The sequence below is a fragment of the Asterias amurensis genome, chromosome 7, assembly GCF_032118995.1.
Source record: "Asterias amurensis chromosome 7, ASM3211899v1".
Classification (NCBI taxonomy): Eukaryota; Metazoa; Echinodermata; class Asteroidea; order Forcipulatida; family Asteriidae; genus Asterias; species Asterias amurensis.
In genome coordinates this window covers 6484591-6503504 of record NC_092654.1, presented here as the reverse complement: position 1 = coordinate 6503504, position 18914 = coordinate 6484591, and positions in this window count along the sequence as shown.

Here is an 18914-nt window from a genome sequence, read left to right as displayed (position 1 = left end):
CACACAGGAAAGTTGTTCAGGATGCTCAACTTGGTCGATTTGCACCGTCAAAACGCGATTTCCAGAGTTGACTGTTAGAAAAACAAGATGGCCGCTCTTCCCTTTTCCCTGCCCGGGGAATAAACTTTTTAATTTTCGAGCCACCCCGAAAAGCCGAATTAGCGTAATTACTTCTTGCGGATACCCCACCCGAGTGTGCCGGTGCAAATTTGAACCCCTTTAATGTTTTACTTTGGCGGTAATCGACGATTTTTGGTCAAATTATTACGTCACTTTTGCTCCAAAAAGTTGTAATTCCCAAGGTTTTGCGAATTTTGCATGACTCCACACAGGAAAGTTGTTCAGGATGCAATACTTGGGCGATTTGCACCGTCAAAACGCGATTTCCAGAGTTGACTGTTAGAAAAACAAGATGGCCGCTCTTCCCTTTTCCCTGCTCGGGGAATAAACTTTTTAGTTTTCGAGCCACCCCGAAAAGCCGAATTAGCGTGATTACTTCTTGCGGATACCCCACCCGAGTGTGCCGGTGCAAATTTGAAGCCCTTTAATGTTTTACTTTGGCGGTAATCAACGATTTTTGGTCAAATTATGACGTCACTTTTGCACCAAAAAGTTGTAATCCCCAAGGTTTTGCGAATTTTGCATGACTCCACACAGGAAAGTTGTTCAGGATGCTCAACTTGGTCGATTTGCACCGTCAAAACGCGATTTCCAGAGTTGACTATTAGAAAAACAAGATGTCCGCTCTTCCATTTTCCCTGCCCGGGGAATAAACTTTTTAATTTTCGAGCCACCCCGAAAAGCCGAACTAGCATGATTACTTCTTGCGGATACCCAACCCGAGTGTGCCGGTGCAAATTTGAACACCTTTAATGTTTTACTTTGGCGGTAATCAACGATTTTTGGTCAAATTATGACGTCACTTTTGCACCAAAAAGTTGTAATTCCCAAGGTTTTGCGAATTTTGCATGACTCCACACAGGAAAGTTGTTCAGGATGCTCAACTTGGTCGATTTGCACCGTCAAAACGCGATTTCCAGAGTTGACTATTAGAAAAACAAGATGGCCGCTCTTCCATTTTCCCTGCCCGGGGAATAAACTTTTTAATTTTCGAGCCACCCCGAAAAGCCGAATTAGCATGATTAGGGGCGAATTCAAAATTAAACAATCGGTAACTCGGGGTAAATCTTCATTTCCCCCCGGGGTTTTACAAGGCAAAAGGAAGTCGGACCATAATGAGCTCATTATCTACAGGTCAATGAACATCGCTCTTGGGGCCACGGAGAGCCAAGTTTACTTCATTGATATCGCCGCCGGCCGCCCCGCGGTTTGGCAGAGGCTCGGTTAATCCGTAATTGATACTGTTCAACAATAGACCAGTGGAGTTTGCAGTCCATTGGTTTCTTTAGAACCATTGAGTACCTGAATGGATCAGAAGAACATTTATTGGAGCAGCCAGGCAGCTGTCACTAATCCGATAATCCCTTGCTGACGTAATCCCAAGCACAAATCTTGCCTTTTGTTAAATTGCTCTTTGTATCCGTGGTCACCCAACCACGACCAAGTTGACCCAGCATGTGCAGACGGATATTCATGACTATATTGTTCGTATGCAAGGCTGTAAATACCCTGTATTACCTCGGGGGATTCTGAAAAAGCCCCCGAACTACCGCTTGTTTAATTTTGAATTCGTCCCTTACTTCTTGCGGATACCCCACCCGAGTGTGCCGGTGCAAATTTGAAGCCCGTCTATGTTTTACTTTGGCGGTAATCGACGATTTTTGGTCAAATTATGACGTCACTTTTGCACCAAAAAGTTGTAATTTCCAAGGTTTTGCGGATTTTGCATGACTCCACACAGGAAAGTTGTTCAGGATGCTCAACTTGGTCGATTTGCACCGTCAAAACGCGATTTCCAGAGTTGATTATTAGAAAAACAAGAAGGCCGCTCTTCCCTTTTCCCTGCCCGGGGAATAAACTTTTTAGTTTTCGAGCCACCCCGAAAAGCCGAATTAGCGTGATTACTTCTTGCGGATACCCCACCCGAGTGTGCCGGTGCAAATTTGAACCCCTTTAATGTTTTACTTTGGCGGTAATCGACGATTTTTGGTCAAATTATGACGTCACTTTTGCACCAAAAAGTTGTAATTTCCAAGATTTTGCCAGTTTTGCATGACTCCACACAGGAAAGTTGTTCAGGATGCTCAACTTGGTCGATTTGCACCGTCAAAACGCGATTTCCAGAGTTGACTATTAGAAAAACAAGATGGCCGCTCTTCCATTTTCCCTGCTCGGGGAATAAACTTTTTAGTTTTCGAGCCACCCCGAAAAGCCGAATTAGCGTGATTACTTCTTGCGGATACCCCACCCGAGTGTGCCGGTGCAAATTTGAAGCCCTTTAATGTTTTACTTTGGCGGTAATCAACGATTTTTGGTCAAATTATGACGTCACTTTTGCACCAAAAAGTTGTAATCCCCAAGGTTTTGCGAATTTTGCATGACTCCACACAGGAAAGTTGTTCAGGATGCTCAACTTGGTCGATTTGCACCGTCAAAACGCGATTTCCAGAGTTGACTATTAGAAAAACAAGATGTCCGCTCTTCCATTTTCCCTGCCCGGGGAATAAACTTTTTAATTTTCGAGCCACCCCGAAAAGCCGAACTAGCATGATTACTTCTTGCGGATACCCAACCCGAGTGTGCCGGTGCAAATTTGAACCCCTTTAATGTTTTACTTTGGCGGTAATCAACGATTTTTGGTCAAATTATGACGTCACTTTTGCACCAAAAAGTTGTAATTCCCAAGGTTTTGCGAATTTTGCATGACTCCACACAGGAAAGTTGTTCAGGATGCTCAACTTGGTCGATTTGCACCGTCAAAACGCGATTTCCAGAGTTGACTATTAGAAAAACAAGATGGCCGCTCTTCCATTTTCCCTGCCCGGGGAATAAACTTTTTAATTTTCGAGCCACCCCGAAAAGCCGAATTAGCATGATTACTTCTTGCGGATACCCCACCCGAGTGTGCCGGTGCAAATTTGAAGCCCGTCTATGTTTTACTTTGGCGGTAATCGACGATTTTTGGTCAAATTATGACGTCACTTTTGCACCAAAAAGTTGTAATTTCCAAGGTTTTGCGAATTTTGCATGACTCCACACAGGAAAGTTGTTCAGGATGCTCAACTTGGTCGATTTGCACCGTCAAAACGCGATTTCCAGAGTTGATTATTAGAAAAACAAGAAGGCCGCTCTTCCCTTTTCCCTGCCCGGGGAATAAACTTTTTAGTTTTCGAGCCACCCCGAAAAGCCGAATTAGCGTGATTACTTCTTGCGGATACCCCACCCGAGTGTGCCGGTGCAAATTTGAACCCCTTTAATGTTTTACTTTGGCGGTAATCGACGATTTTTGGTCAAATTATGACGTCACTTTTGCACCAAAAAGTTGTAATTTCCAAGATTTTGCCAGTTTTGCATGACTCCACACAGGAAAGTTGTTCAGGATGCTCAACTTGGTCGATTTGCACCGTCAAAACGCGATTTCCAGAGTTGACTATTAGAAAAACAAGATGGCCGCTCTTCCATTTTCCCTGCCCGGGGAATGAACTTTTTAATTTTCGAGCCACCCCGAAAAGCCGAATTAGCATGATTACTTCTTGCGGATACCCCACCCGAGTGTGCCGGTGCAAATTTGAAGCCCGTCTATGTTTTACTTTGGCGGTAATCGACGATTTTTGGTCAAATTATGACGTCACTTTTGTACCAAAAAGTTGTAATTTCCAAGGTTTTGCGAATTTTGCATGACTCCACACAGGAAAGTTGTTCAGGATGCTCAACTTGGTCGATTTGCACCGTCAAAACGCGATTTCCAGAGTTGACTGTTAGAAAAACAAGATGGCCGCTCTTCCATTTTCCCTGCCCGGGGAATAAACTTTTTAATTTTCGAGCCACCCCGAAAAGCCAAATTAGCGTGATTACTTCTTGTGGATACCCCACCGAGTGTGCCGGTGCAAATTTGAACCCCTTTAATGTTTTACTTTGGCGGTAATCGACGATTTTTGGTCAGATTATGACGTCACTTTTGCACCAAAAGGTTGTAATTTCCAAGATTTTGCCAGTTTTGCATGACTCCACACAGGAAAGTTGTTCAGGATGCTCAACTTGGTCGATTTGCACCGTCAAAACGCGATTTCCAGAGTTGATTATTAGAAAAACAAGAAGGCCGCTCTTCCCTTTTCCCTGCCCGGGGAATAAACTTTTTAGTTTTCGAGCCACCCCGAAAAGCCGAATTAGCGTGATTACTTCTTGCGGATACCCCACCCGAGTGTGCCGGTGCAAATTTGAACCCCTTTAATGTTTTACTTTGGCGGTAATCGACGATTTTTGGTCAAATTATGACGTCACTTTTGCACCAAAAAGGTGTAATTTCCAAGATTTTGCCAGTTTTGCATGACTCCACACAGGAAAGTTGTTCAGGATGCTCAACTTGGTCGATTTGCACCGTCAAAACGCGATTTCCAGAGTTGACTATTAGAAAAACAAGATGGCCGCTCTTCCATTTTCCCTGCCCGGGGAATAAACTTTTTAATTTTCGAGCCACCCCGAAAAGCCGAATAACCATGATTACTTCTTGCGGATACCCCACCCGAGTGTGCCGGTGCAAATTTGAAGCCCGTCTATGTTTTACTTTGGCGGTAATCGACGCTTTTTGGTCAAATTATGACGTCACTTTTGCACCAAAAAGTTGTAATTTCCAAGGTTTTGCGAATTTTGCATGACTCCACACAGGAAAGTTGTTCAGGATGCTCAACTTGGTCGATTTGCACCGTCAAAACGCGATTTCCAGAGTTGACTGTTAGAAAAACAAGATGGCCGCTCTTACCTTTTCCCTGCCCGGGGAATAAACTTTTAAGTTTTCGAGCCATCCCGAAAAGCCGAATTAGCGTGATTACTTCTTGCGGATACCCCACCCGAGTGTGCCGGTGCAAATTTGAACCCCCTTTAATGTTTTACTTTGGCGGTAATCGACGATTTTTGGTCAAATTATGACGTCACTTTTGCACCAAAAAGTTGTAATTCCCAAGGTTTTGCGAATTTTGCATGACTCCACACAGGAAAGTTGTTCAGGATGCTCAACTTGGTCGATTTGCACCGTCAAAACGCTATTTCCAGAGTTGACTATTAGAAAAACAAGATGGCCGCTCTTCCCTTTTCCCTGCCCGGGGAATAAACTTTTTAATTTTCGAGCCACCCAGAAAAGCCGAATTAGCGTGATTACTTCTTGCGGATACCCAACCCGAGTGTGCCGGTGCAAATTTGAACCCCTTTAATGTTTTACTTTGGCGGTAATCGACGATTTTTGGTCAAATTATGACGTCACTTTTGCACCAAAAAGTGGTAATTTCCAAGGTTTTGCGAATTTTGCATGACTCCACACAGGAAAGTTGTTCAGGATGCTCAACTTGGGCGATTTGCACCGTCAAAACGCGATTTCCAGAGTTGACTGTTAGAAAAACAAGATGGCCGCTCTTCCCTTTTCCCTGCCCGGGGAATAAACTTTTTAGTTTTCGAGCCACCCCGAAAAGCCGAATTAGCGTGATTACTTCTTGCGGATACCCCACCGAGTGTGCCGGTGCAAATTTGAACACCTTTAATGTTTTACTTTGGCGGTAATCGACGATTTTTGGTCAAATTATGACGTCACTTTTGCACCAAAAAGTTGTAATTTCCAAGGTTTTGCGAATTTTGCATGACTCCACACAGGAAAGTTGTTCAGGATGCTCAACTTGGTCGATTTGCACCGTCAAAACGCGATTTCCAGAGTTGACTATTAGAAAATCAAGATGGCCGCTCTTCCATTTTCCCTGCCCGGGGAATAAACTTTTTAATTTTCGAGCCACCCCGAAAAGCCGAACTAGCGTGATTTCTTCTTGCGGATACCCCACTCTAGTGTGCCGGTGCAAACTTGAAGCCCGTCTATGTTTTACTTTGGCGGTAATCGACGATTTTTGGTCAAATTATGACGTCACTTTTGCACCAAAAAGTTGTAATTTCCAAGGTTTTGCGAATTTTGCATGACTCCACACAGGAAAGTTGTTCAGGATGCTCAACTTGGTCGATTTGCACCGTCAAAACGCGATTTCCAGAGTTGACTGTTAGAAAAACAAGATGGCCGCTCTTCCCTTTTCCCTGCCCGGTGAATAAACTTTTTAATTTTCGAGCCACCCCGAAAAGCCGAATTAGCGTGATTACTTCTTGCGGATACCCCACCCGAGTGTGCCGGTGCAAATTTGAACCCCTTTAATGTTTTACTTTGGCGGTAATCAACGATTTTTTGTCAAATTATGACGTCACTTTTGCACCAAAAAGTTGTAATTCCCAAGGTTTTGCGAATTGTGCATGACTCCACACAGGAAAGTTGTTCAGGATGCTCAACTTGGTCGATTTGCACCGTCAAAACGCGATTTCCAGAGTTGACTATTAGATAAACAAGATGTCCGCTCTTCCATTTTCCCTGCCCGGGGAATAAACTTTTTAATTTTCGAGCCACCCCGAAAAGCCGAACTAGCATGATTACTTCTTGCGGATACCCCACCCGAGTGTGCCGGTGCAAATTTGAACCCCTTTAATGTTTTACTTTGGCGGTAATCGACGATTTTTGGTCAAATTATGACGTCACTTTTGCAGCAAAAAGTTGTAATTTCCAAGGTTTTGCGAATTTTGCATGACTCCACACAGGAAAGTTGTTCAGGATGCTCAACTTGGTCGATTTGCACCGTCAAAACGCGATTTCCAGAGTTGACTATTAGAAAAACAAGATGGCCGCTCTTCCATTTTCCCTGCCCGGGGAATAAACTTTTTAATTTTCGAGCCACCCCGAAAAGCCAAATTAGCGTGATTACTTCTTGCGGATACCCCACCCGAGTGTGCCGGTGCAAATTTGAACCCCTTTAATGTTTTACTTTGGCGGTAATCGACGATTTTTGGTCAAATTATGACGTCACTTTTGCACCAAAAAGTTGTAATTCCCAAGGTTTTGCGAATTTTGCATGACTCCACACAGGAAAGTTGTTCAGGATGCTCAACTTGGTCGATTTGCACCGTCAAAACGCGATTTCCAGAGTTGACTGTTAGAAAAACAAGATGGCCGCTCTTCCATTTTCCCTGCCCGGGGAATAAACTTTTTAATTTTCGAGCCACCCCGAAAAGCCAAATTAGCGTGATTACTTCTTGCGGATACCCCACCCGAGTGTGCCGGTGCAAATTTGAACCCCTTTAATGTTTTACTTTGGCGGTAATCGACGATTTTTGGTCAAATTATGACGTCACTTTTGCACCAAAAAGTTGTAATTCCCAAGGTTTTGCGAATTTTGCATGACTCCACACAGGAAAGTTGTTCAGGATGCTCAACTTGGTCGATTTGCACCGTCAAAACGCGATTTCCAGAGTTGACTGTTAGAAAAACAAGATGGCCGCTCTTCCATTTTCCCTGCCCGGGGAATAAACTTTTTAATTTTCGAGCCACCCCGAAAAGCCAAATTAGCATGATTACTTCTTGCGGATACCCCACCCGAGTGTGCCGGTGCAAATTTGAAGCCCGTCTATGTTTTACTTTGGCGGTTATCGACGTTTTTTGGTCAAATTATGACGTCACTTTTGCACCAAAAAGTTGTAATTTCCAAGGTTTTGCGAATTTTGCATTACTCCACACAGGAAAGTTGTTCAGGATGCTCAACTTGGTCGATTTGCACCGTCAAAACGCGATTTCCAGAGTTGACTATTAGAAAAACAAGATGGCCGCTCTTCCATTTTCCCTGCCCGGGGAATAAACTTTTTAATTTTCGAGCCACCCCGAAAAGCCGAACTAGCGTGATTACTTCTTGCGGATACCCCACCGAGTGTGCCGGTGCAAATTTGAACCCCTGTTAATGTTTAACATTGGCGGTAATCGACGATTTTTGGTCAAATTATGACGTCACTTTTGCACCAAAAAGTTGTAATTTCCAAGGTTTTGTGAATTTTGCATGACTCCACACAGGAAAGTTGTTCAGGATGCTCAACTTGGTCGATTTGCACCTTCAAAACGCGATTTCCAGAGTTGACTGTTAGAAAAACAAGATTGCCGCTCTCCCATTTTCCCTGCCCGGGGAATAAACTTTTTAATTTTCGAGCCACCCCGAAAAGCCAAATTAGCGTGATTACTTCTTGCGGATACCCCACCGAGTGTGCCGGTGCAAATTTGAACCCCGTTAATGTTTAACATTGGCGGTAATCGACGATTTTTGGTCAAATTATGACGTCACTTTTGCACCAAAAAGTTGTAATTTCCAAGGTTTTGCTAATTTTGCATGACTCCACACAGGAAAGTTGTTCAGGATGCTCAACTTGGTCGATTTGCACCGTCAGAACGCGACTTCCAGAGTTGACTATTAGAAAAACAAGATGGCCGCTCTTCCCTTTTCCCTGCCCGGGGAATAAACTTTTTAATTTTCGAGCCACTCCGAAAAGCCGAACTAGCGTGATTACTTCTTGCGGATACCCCACCCGAGTGTGCCGGTGCAAATTTGAACCCCGTTAATGTTTAACATTGGCGGTAATCGACGATTTTTGGTCAAATTATGACGTCACTTTTGCACCAAAAAGTTGTAATTTCCAAGGTTTTGCGAATTTTGCATGACTCCACACAGGAAAGTTGTTCAGGATGCTCAACTTGGGCGATTTGCACCGTCAAAACGCGATTTCCAGAGTTGACTGTTAGAAAAACAAAATGGCCTTTTTTCCCTTTTCCCTGCCCGTGGAATAAACTTTTTAGTTTTCGAGCCACCCCGAAAAGCCGAATTAGCGTGATTACTTCTTGCGGATACCCCACCCGAGTGTGCCGGTGCAAATTTGAAGCCCTTTAATGTTTTACTTTGGCGGTAATCAACGATTTTTGGTCAAATTATGACGTCACTTTTGCACCAAAAAGTTGTAATTCCCAATGTTTTGCGAATTTTGCATGACTCCACACAGGAAAGTTGTTCAGGATGCTCAACTTGGTCGATTTGCACCGTCAAAACGCGATTTCCAGAGTTGACTATTAGAAAAACAAGATGTCCGCTCTTCCATTTTCCCTGCCCGGGGAATAAACTTTTTAATTTTCGAGCCACCCCGAAAAGCCAAATTAGCATGATTACTTCTTGCGGATACCCCACCGAGTGTGCCGGTGCAAATTTGAAGCCCGTCTATGTTTTACTTTGGCGGTAATCGACGATTTTTGGTCAAATTATGACGTCACTTTTGCACCAAAAAGTTGTAATTTCCAAGGTTTTGCGAATTTTGCATGACTCCATACAGGAAAGTTGTTCAGGATGCTCAACTTGGTCGATTTGCACCGTCAAAACGCGATTTCCAGAGTTGACTGTTAGAAAAACAAGATGGCCGCTCTTCCATTTTCACTGCCCGGGGAATAAACTTTTTAATTTTCGAGCCACCCCGAAAAGCCGAACTAGCGTGATTTCTTCTTGCGGATACCCCACCCTAGTGTGCCGGTGCAAATTTGAAGCCCGTCTATGTTTTACTTTGGCGGTAATCGACGATTTTTGGTCAAATTATGACGTCACTTTTGCACCAAAAAGTTGTAATTTCCAAGGTTTTGCGAATTTTGCATGACTCCACACAGGAAAGTTGTTCAGGATGCTCAACTTGGTCGATTTGCACCGTCAAAACGCGATTTCCAGAGTTGACTGTTAGAAAAACAAGATGGCCGCTCTTCCCTTTTCCCTGCCCGGTGAATAAACTTTTTAATTTTCGAGCCACCCCGAAAAGCCGAATTAGCGTGATTACTTCTTGCGGATACCCCACCCGAGTGTGCCGGTGCAAATTTGAACCCCTTTAATGTTTTACTTTGGCGGTAATCAACGATTTTTTGTCAAATTATGACGTCACTTTTGCACCAAAAAGTTGTAATTCCCAAGGTTTTGCGAATTGTGCATGACTCCACACAGGAAAGTTGTTCAGGATGCTCAACTTGGTCGATTTGCACCGTCAAAACGCGATTTCCAGAGTTGACTATTAGATAAACAAGATGTCCGCTCTTCCATTTTCCCTGCCCGGGGAATAAACTTTTTAATTTTCGAGCCACCCCGAAAAGCCGAACTAGCATGATTACTTCTTGCGGATACCCCACCCGAGTGTGCCGGTGCAAATTTGAACCCCTTTAATGTTTTACTTTGGCGGTAATCGACGATTTTTGGTCAAATTATGACGTCACTTTTGCAGCAAAAAGTTGTAATTTCCAAGGTTTTGCGAATTTTGCATGACTCCACACAGGAAAGTTGTTCAGGATGCTCAACTTGGTCGATTTGCACCGTCAAAACGCGATTTCCAGAGTTGACTATTAGAAAAACAAGATGGCCGCTCTTCCATTTTCCCTGCCCGGGGAATAAACTTTTTAATTTTCGAGCCACCCCGAAAAGCCAAATTAGCGTGATTACTTCTTGCGGATACCCCACCCGAGTGTGCCGGTGCAAATTTGAACCCCTTTAATGTTTTACTTTGGCGGTAATCGACGATTTTTGGTCAAATTATGACGTCACTTTTGCACCAAAAAGTTGTAATTCCCAAGGTTTTGCGAATTTTGCATGACTCCACACAGGAAAGTTGTTCAGGATGCTCAACTTGGTCGATTTGCACCGTCAAAACGCGATTTCCAGAGTTGACTGTTAGAAAAACAAGATGGCCGCTCTTCCATTTTCCCTGCCCGGGGAATAAACTTTTTAATTTTCGAGCCACCCCGAAAAGCCAAATTAGCGTGATTACTTCTTGCGGATACCCCACCCGAGTGTGCCGGTGCAAATTTGAACCCCTTTAATGTTTTACTTTGGCGGTAATCGACGATTTTTGGTCAAATTATGACGTCACTTTTGCACCAAAAAGTTGTAATTCCCAAGGTTTTGCGAATTTTGCATGACTCCACACAGGAAAGTTGTTCAGGATGCTCAACTTGGTCGATTTGCACCGTCAAAACGCGATTTCCAGAGTTGACTGTTAGAAAAACAAGATGGCCGCTCTTCCATTTTCCCTGCCCGGGGAATAAACTTTTTAATTTTCGAGCCACCCCGAAAAGCCAAATTAGCATGATTACTTCTTGCGGATACCCCACCCGAGTGTGCCGGTGCAAATTTGAAGCCCGTCTATGTTTTACTTTGGCGGTTATCGACGTTTTTTGGTCAAATTATGACGTCACTTTTGCACCAAAAAGTTGTAATTTCCAAGGTTTTGCGAATTTTGCATTACTCCACACAGGAAAGTTGTTCAGGATGCTCAACTTGGTCGATTTGCACCGTCAAAACGCGATTTCCAGAGTTGACTATTAGAAAAACAAGATGGCCGCTCTTCCATTTTCCCTGCCCGGGGAATAAACTTTTTAATTTTCGAGCCACCCCGAAAAGCCGAACTAGCGTGATTACTTCTTGCGGATACCCCACCGAGTGTGCCGGTGCAAATTTGAACCCCTGTTAATGTTTAACATTGGCGGTAATCGACGATTTTTGGTCAAATTATGACGTCACTTTTGCACCAAAAAGTTGTAATTTCCAAGGTTTTGTGAATTTTGCATGACTCCACACAGGAAAGTTGTTCAGGATGCTCAACTTGGTCGATTTGCACCTTCAAAACACGATTTCCAGAGTTGACTGTTAGAAAAACAAGATGGCCGCTCTTCCATTTTCCCTGCCCGGGGAATAAACTTTTTAATTTTCGAGCCACCCCGAAAAGCCAAATTAGCGTGATTACTTCTTGCGGATACCCCACCCGAGTGTGCCGGTGCAAATTTGAACCCCGTTAATGTTTAACATTGGCGGTAATCGACGATTTTTGGTCAAATTATGACGTCACTTTTGCACCAAAAAGTTGTAATTTCCAAGGTTTTGCTAATTTTGCATGACTCCACACAGGAAAGTTGTTCAGGATGCTCAACTTGGTCGATTTGCACCGTCAGAACGCGACTTCCAGAGTTGACTATTAGAAAAACAAGATGGCCGCTCTTCCCTTTTCCCTGCCCGGGGAATAAACTTTTTAATTTTCGAGCCACTCCGAAAAGCCGAACTAGCGTGATTACTTCTTGCGGATACCCCACCCGAGTGTGCCGGTGCAAATTTGAACCCCGTTAATGTTTAACATTGGCGGTAATCGACGATTTTTGGTCAAATTATGACGTCACTTTTGCAGCAAAAAGTTGTAATTTCCAAGGTTTTGCGAATTTTGCATGACTCCACACAGGAAAGTTGTTCAGGATGCTCAACTTGGGCGATTTGCACCGTCAAAACGCGATTTCCAGAGTTGACTGTTAGAAAAACAAGATGGCCTTTTTTCCCTTTTCCCTGCCCGTGGAATAAACTTTTTAGTTTTCGAGCCACCCCGAAAAGCCGAATTAGCGTGATTACTTCTTGCGGATACCCCACCCGAGTGTGCCGGTGCAAATTTGAAGCCCTTTAATGTTTTACTTTGGCGGTAATCAACGATTTTTGGTCAAATTATGACGTCACTTTTGCACCAAAAAGTTGTAATTCCCAATGTTTTGCGAATTTTGCATGACTCCACACAGGAAAGTTGTTCAGGATGCTCAACTTGGTCGATTTGCACCGTCAAAACGCGATTTCCAGAGTTGACTATTAGAAAAACAAGATGTCCGCTCTTCCATTTTCCCTGCCCGGGGAATAAACTTTTTAATTTTCGAGCCACCCCGAAAAGCCAAATTAGCATGATTACTTCTTGCGGATACCCCACCCGAGTGTGCCGGTGCAAATTTGAAGCCCGTCTATGTTTTACTTTGGCGGTAATCGACGATTTTTGGTCAAATTATGACGTCACTTTTGCACCAAAAAGTTGTAATTTCCAAGGTTTTGCGAATTTTGCATGACTCCACACAGGAAAGTTGTTCAGGATGCTCAACTTGGTCGATTTGCACCGTCAAAACGCGATTTCCAGAGTTGACTGTTAGAAAAACAAGATGGCCGCTCTTCCATTTTCACTGCCCGGGGAATAAACTTTTTAATTTTCGAGCCACCCCGAAAAGCCGAACTAGCGTGATTACTTCTTGCGGATACCCCACCGAGTGTGCCGGTGCAAATTTGAACCCCTGTTAATGTTTAACATTGGCGGTAATCGACGATTTTTGGTCAAATTATGACGTCACTTTTGCACCAAAAAGTTGTAATTTCCAAGGTTTTGTGAATTTTGCATGACTCCACACAGGAAAGTTGTTCAGGATGCTCAACTTGGTCGATTTGCACCTTCAAAACACGATTTCCAGAGTTGACTGTTAGAAAAACAAGATGGCCGCTCTTCCATTTTCCCTGCCCGGGGAATAAACTTTTTAATTTTCGAGCCACCCCGAAAAGCCAAATTAGCGTGATTACTTCTTGCGGATACCCCACCCGAGTGTGCCGGTGCAAATTTGAACCCCGTTAATGTTTAACATTGGCGGTAATCGACGATTTTTGGTCAAATTATGACGTCACTTTTGCACCAAAAAGTTGTAATTTCCAAGGTTTTGCTAATTTTGCATGACTCCACACAGGAAAGTTGTTCAGGATGCTCAACTTGGTCGATTTGCACCGTCAGAACGCGACTTCCAGAGTTGACTATTAGAAAAACAAGATGGCCGCTCTTCCCTTTTCCCTGCCCGGGGAATAAACTTTTTAATTTTCGAGCCACTCCGAAAAGCCGAACTAGCGTGATTACTTCTTGCGGATACCCCACCCGAGTGTGCCGGTGCAAATTTGAACCCCGTTAATGTTTAACATTGGCGGTAATCGACGATTTTTGGTCAAATTATGACGTCACTTTTGCAGCAAAAAGTTGTAATTTCCAAGGTTTTGCGAATTTTGCATGACTCCACACAGGAAAGTTGTTCAGGATGCTCAACTTGGGCGATTTGCACCGTCAAAACGCGATTTCCAGAGTTGACTGTTAGAAAAACAAGATGGCCTTTTTTCCCTTTTCCCTGCCCGTGGAATAAACTTTTTAGTTTTCGAGCCACCCCGAAAAGCCGAATTAGCGTGATTACTTCTTGCGGATACCCCACCCGAGTGTGCCGGTGCAAATTTGAAGCCCTTTAATGTTTTACTTTGGCGGTAATCAACGATTTTTGGTCAAATTATGACGTCACTTTTGCACCAAAAAGTTGTAATTCCCAATGTTTTGCGAATTTTGCATGACTCCACACAGGAAAGTTGTTCAGGATGCTCAACTTGGTCGATTTGCACCGTCAAAACGCGATTTCCAGAGTTGACTATTAGAAAAACAAGATGTCCGCTCTTCCATTTTCCCTGCCCGGGGAATAAACTTTTTAATTTTCGAGCCACCCCGAAAAGCCAAATTAGCATGATTACTTCTTGCGGATACCCCACCCGAGTGTGCCGGTGCAAATTTGAAGCCCGTCTATGTTTTACTTTGGCGGTAATCGACGATTTTTGGTCAAATTATGACGTCACTTTTGCACCAAAAAGTTGTAATTTCCAAGGTTTTGCGAATTTTGCATGACTCCACACAGGAAAGTTGTTCAGGATGCTCAACTTGGTCGATTTGCACCGTCAAAACGCGATTTCCAGAGTTGACTGTTAGAAAAACAAGATGGCCGCTCTTCCATTTTCACTGCCCGGGGAATAAACTTTTTAATTTTCGAGCCACCCCGAAAAGCCAAATTAGCGTGATTACTTCTTGCGGATACCCCACCGAGTGTGCCGGTGCAAATTTGAACCCCGTTAATGTTTAACATTGGCGGTAATCGACGATTTTTGGTCAAATTATGACGTCACTTTTGCACCAAAAAGTTGTAATTTCCAAGGTTTTGCTAATTTTGCCTGACTCCACACAGGAAAGTTGTTCAGGATGCTCAACTTGGTCGATTTGCACCGTCAGAACGCGACTTCCAGAGTTGACTATTAGAAAAACAAGATGGCCGCTCTTACCTTTTCCCTGCCCGGGGAATAAACTTTTTAATTTTCGAGCCACCCCGAAAAGCCGAATTAGCGTGATTACTTCTTGCGGATACCCCACCCGAGTGTGCCGGTGCAAATTTGAACCCCGTTAATGTTTTACTTTGGCGGTAATCGACGTTTTTTGGTCAAATTATGACGTCACTTTTGCACCAAAAAGTTGTAATTTCCAAGGTTTTGCGAATTTTGCATGACTCCACACAGGAAAGTTGTTCAGGATGCTCAACTTGGTCGATTTGCACCGTCAAAACGCGATTTCCAGAGTTGACTGTTAGAAAAACAAGATGGCCGCTCTTCCCTTTTCCCTGCCCGGGGAATAAACTTTCTAATTTTCGAGCCGCCCCGAAAAGCCGAATTAGCGTGATTACTTCTTGCGGATACCCCACCGAGTGTGCCGGTGCAAATTTGAAGCCCGTCTATGTTTTACTTTTGCGGTTATCGACGTTTTTTGGTCAAATTATGACGTCACTTTTGCACCAAAAAGTTGTAATTTCCAAGGTTTTGCGAATTTTGCATGACTCCACACAGGAAAGTTGTTCAGGATGCTCAACTTGGTCGATTTGCACCGTCAAAACGCGATTTCCAGAGTTGACTATTAGAAAAACAAGATGGCCGCTCTTCCATTTTCCCTGCCCGGGGAATAAACTTTTTAATTTTCGAGCCACCCCGAAAAGCCGAACTAGCGTGATTACTTCTTGCGGATACCCCACCGAGTGTGCCGGTGCAAATTTGAACCCCGTTAATGTTTAACATTGGCGGTAATCGACGATTTTTGGTCAAATTATGACGTCACTTTTGCACCAAAAAGTTGTAATTTCCAAGGTTTTGTGAATTTTGCATGACTCCACACAGGAAAGTTGTTCAGGATGCTCAACTTGGTCGATTTGCACCGTCAAAACGCGATTTCCAGAGTTGACTGTTAGAAAAACAAGATGGCCGCTCTTCCATTTTCCCTGCCCGGGGAATAAACTTTTTAATTTTCGAGCCACCCCGACAAGCCAAATTAGCGTGATTACTTCTTGCGGATACCCCACCGAGTGTGCCGGTGCAAATTTGAACCCCGTTAATGTTTAACATTGGCGGTAATCGACGATTTTTGGTCAAATTATGACGTCACTTTTGCACCAAAAAGTTGTAATTTCCAAGGTTTTGCTAATTTTGCATGACTCCACACAGGAAAGTTGTTCAGGATGCTCAACTTGGTCGATTTGCACCGTCAGAACGCGACTTCCAGAGTTGACTATTAGAAAAACAAGATGGCCGCTCTTCCCTTTTCCCTGCCCGGGGAATAAACTTTTTAATTTTCGAGCCACTCCGAAAAGCCGAATTAGCGTGATTACTTCTTGCGGATACCCCACCCGAGTGTGCCGGTGCAAATTTGAAGCCCGTCTATGTTTTACTTTGGCGGTTATCGACGTTTTTTGGTCAAATTATGACGTCACTTTTGCACCAAAAAGTTGTAATTTCCAAGGTTTTGCGAATTTTGCATGACTCCACACAGGAAAGTTGTTCAGGATGCTCAACTTGGTCGATTTGCACCGTCAAAACGCGATTTCCAGAGTTGAATATTAGAAAAACAAGATGGCCGCTCTTCCATTTTCCCTGCCCGGGGAATAAACTTTTTAATTTTCGAGCCACCCCGAAAAGCCGAACTAGCGTGATTACTTCTTGCGGATACCCCACCCGAGTGTGCCGGTGCAAATTTGAACCCCGTTAATGTTTAACATTGGCGGTAATCGACGATTTTTGGTCAAATTATGACGTCACTTTTGCACCAAAAAGTTGTAATTTCGAAGGTTTTGCGAATTTTGCATGACTCCACACAGGAAAGTTGTTCAGGATGCTCAACTTGGTCGATTTGCACCGTCAGAACGCGACTTCCAGAGTTGACTATTAGAAAAACAAGATGGCCGCTCTTCCCTTTTCCCTGCCCGGGGAATAAACTTTTTAATTTTCGAGCCACTCCGAAAAGCCGAATTAGCGTGATTACTTCTTGCGGATACCCCACCCGAGTGTGCCGGTGCAAATTTGAAGCCCGTCTATGTTTTACTTTGGCGGTTATCGACGTTTTTTGGTCAAATTATGACGTCACTTTTGCACCAAAAAGTTGTAATTTCCAAGGTTTTGCGAATTTTGCATGACTCCACACAGGAAAGTTGTTCAGGATGCTCAACTTGGTCGATTTGCACCGTCAAAACGCGATTTCCGGAGTTGACTATTAGAAAAACAAGATGGCCGCTCTTCCATTTTCCCTGCCCGGGGAATAAACTTTTTAATTTTCGAGCCACCCCGAAAAGCCGAACTAGCGTGATTACTTCTTGCGGATACCCCACCGAGTGTGCCGGTGCAAATTTGAACCCCGTTAATGTTTAACATTGGCGGTAATCGACGATTTTTGGTCAAATTATGACGTCACTTTTGCACCAAAAAGTTGTAATTTCCAAGGTTTTGTGAATTTTGCATGACTCCACACAGGAAAGTTGTTCAGGATGCTCAACTTGGTCGATTTGCACCGTCAAAACGCGATTTCCAGAGTTGACTGTTAGAAAAACAAGATGGCCGCTCTTCCATTTTCCCTGCCCGGGGAATAAACTTTTTAATTTTCGAGCCACCCCGAAAAGCCAAATTAGCGTGATTACTTCTTGCGGATACCCCACCGAGTGTGCCGGTGCAAATTTGAACCCCGTTAATGTTTAACATTGGCGGTAATCGACGATTTTTGGTCAAATTATGACGTCACTTTTGCACCAAAAAGTTGTAATTTCCAAGGTTTTGCTAATTTTGCCTGACTCCACACAGGAAAGTTGTTCAGGATGCTCAACTTGGTCGATTTGCACCGTCAGAACGCGACTTCCAGAGTTGACTATTAGAAAAACAAGATGGCCGCTCTTACCTTTTCCCTGCCCGGGGAATAAACTTTTTAATTTTCGAGCCACCCCGAAAAGCCGAATTAGCGTGATTACTTCTTGCGGATACCCCACCCGAGAGTGCCGGTGCAAATTTGAACCCCGTTAATGTTTTACTTTGGCGGTAATCGACGTTTTTTGGTCAAATTATGACGTCACTTTTGCACCAAAAAGTTGTAATTTCCAAGGTTTTGCGAATTTTGCATGACTCCACACAGGAAAGTTGTTCAGGATGCTCAACTTGGTCGATTTGCACCGTCAAAACGCGATTTCCAGAGTTGACTGTTAGAAAAACAAGATGGCCGCTCTTCCCTTTTCCCTGCCCGGGGAATAAACTTTCTAATTTTCGAGCCGCCCCGAAAAGCCGAATTAGCGTGATTACTTCTTGCGGATACCCCACCGAGTGTGCCGGTGCAAATTTGAAGCCCGTCTATGTTTTACTTTTGCGGTTATCGACGTTTTTTGGTCAAATTATGACGTCACTTTTGCACCAAAAAGTTGTAATTTCCAAGGTTTTGCGAATTTTGCATGACTCCACACAGGAAAGTTGTTCAGGATGCTCAACTTGGTCGATTTGCACCGTCAAAACGCGATTTCCAGAGTTGACTATTAGAAAAACAAGATGGCCGCTCTTCCATTTTCCCTGCCCGGGGAATAAACTTTTTAATTTTCGAGCCACCCCGAAAAGCCGAACTAGCGTGATTACTTCTTGCGGATACCCCACCGAGTGTGCCGGTGCAAATTTGAACCCCGTTAATGTTTAACATTGGCGGTAATCGACGATTTTTGGTCAAATTATGACGTCACTTTTGCACCAAAAAGTTGTAATTTCCAAGGTTTTGTGAATTTTGCATGACTCCACACAGGAAAGTTGTTCAGGATGCTCAACTTGGTCGATTTGCACCGTCAAAACGCGATTTCCAGAGTTGACTGTTAGAAAAACAAGATGGCCGCTCTTCCATTTTCCCTGCCCGGGGAATAAACTTTTTAATTTTCGAGCCACCCCGACAAGCCAAATTAGCGTGATTAC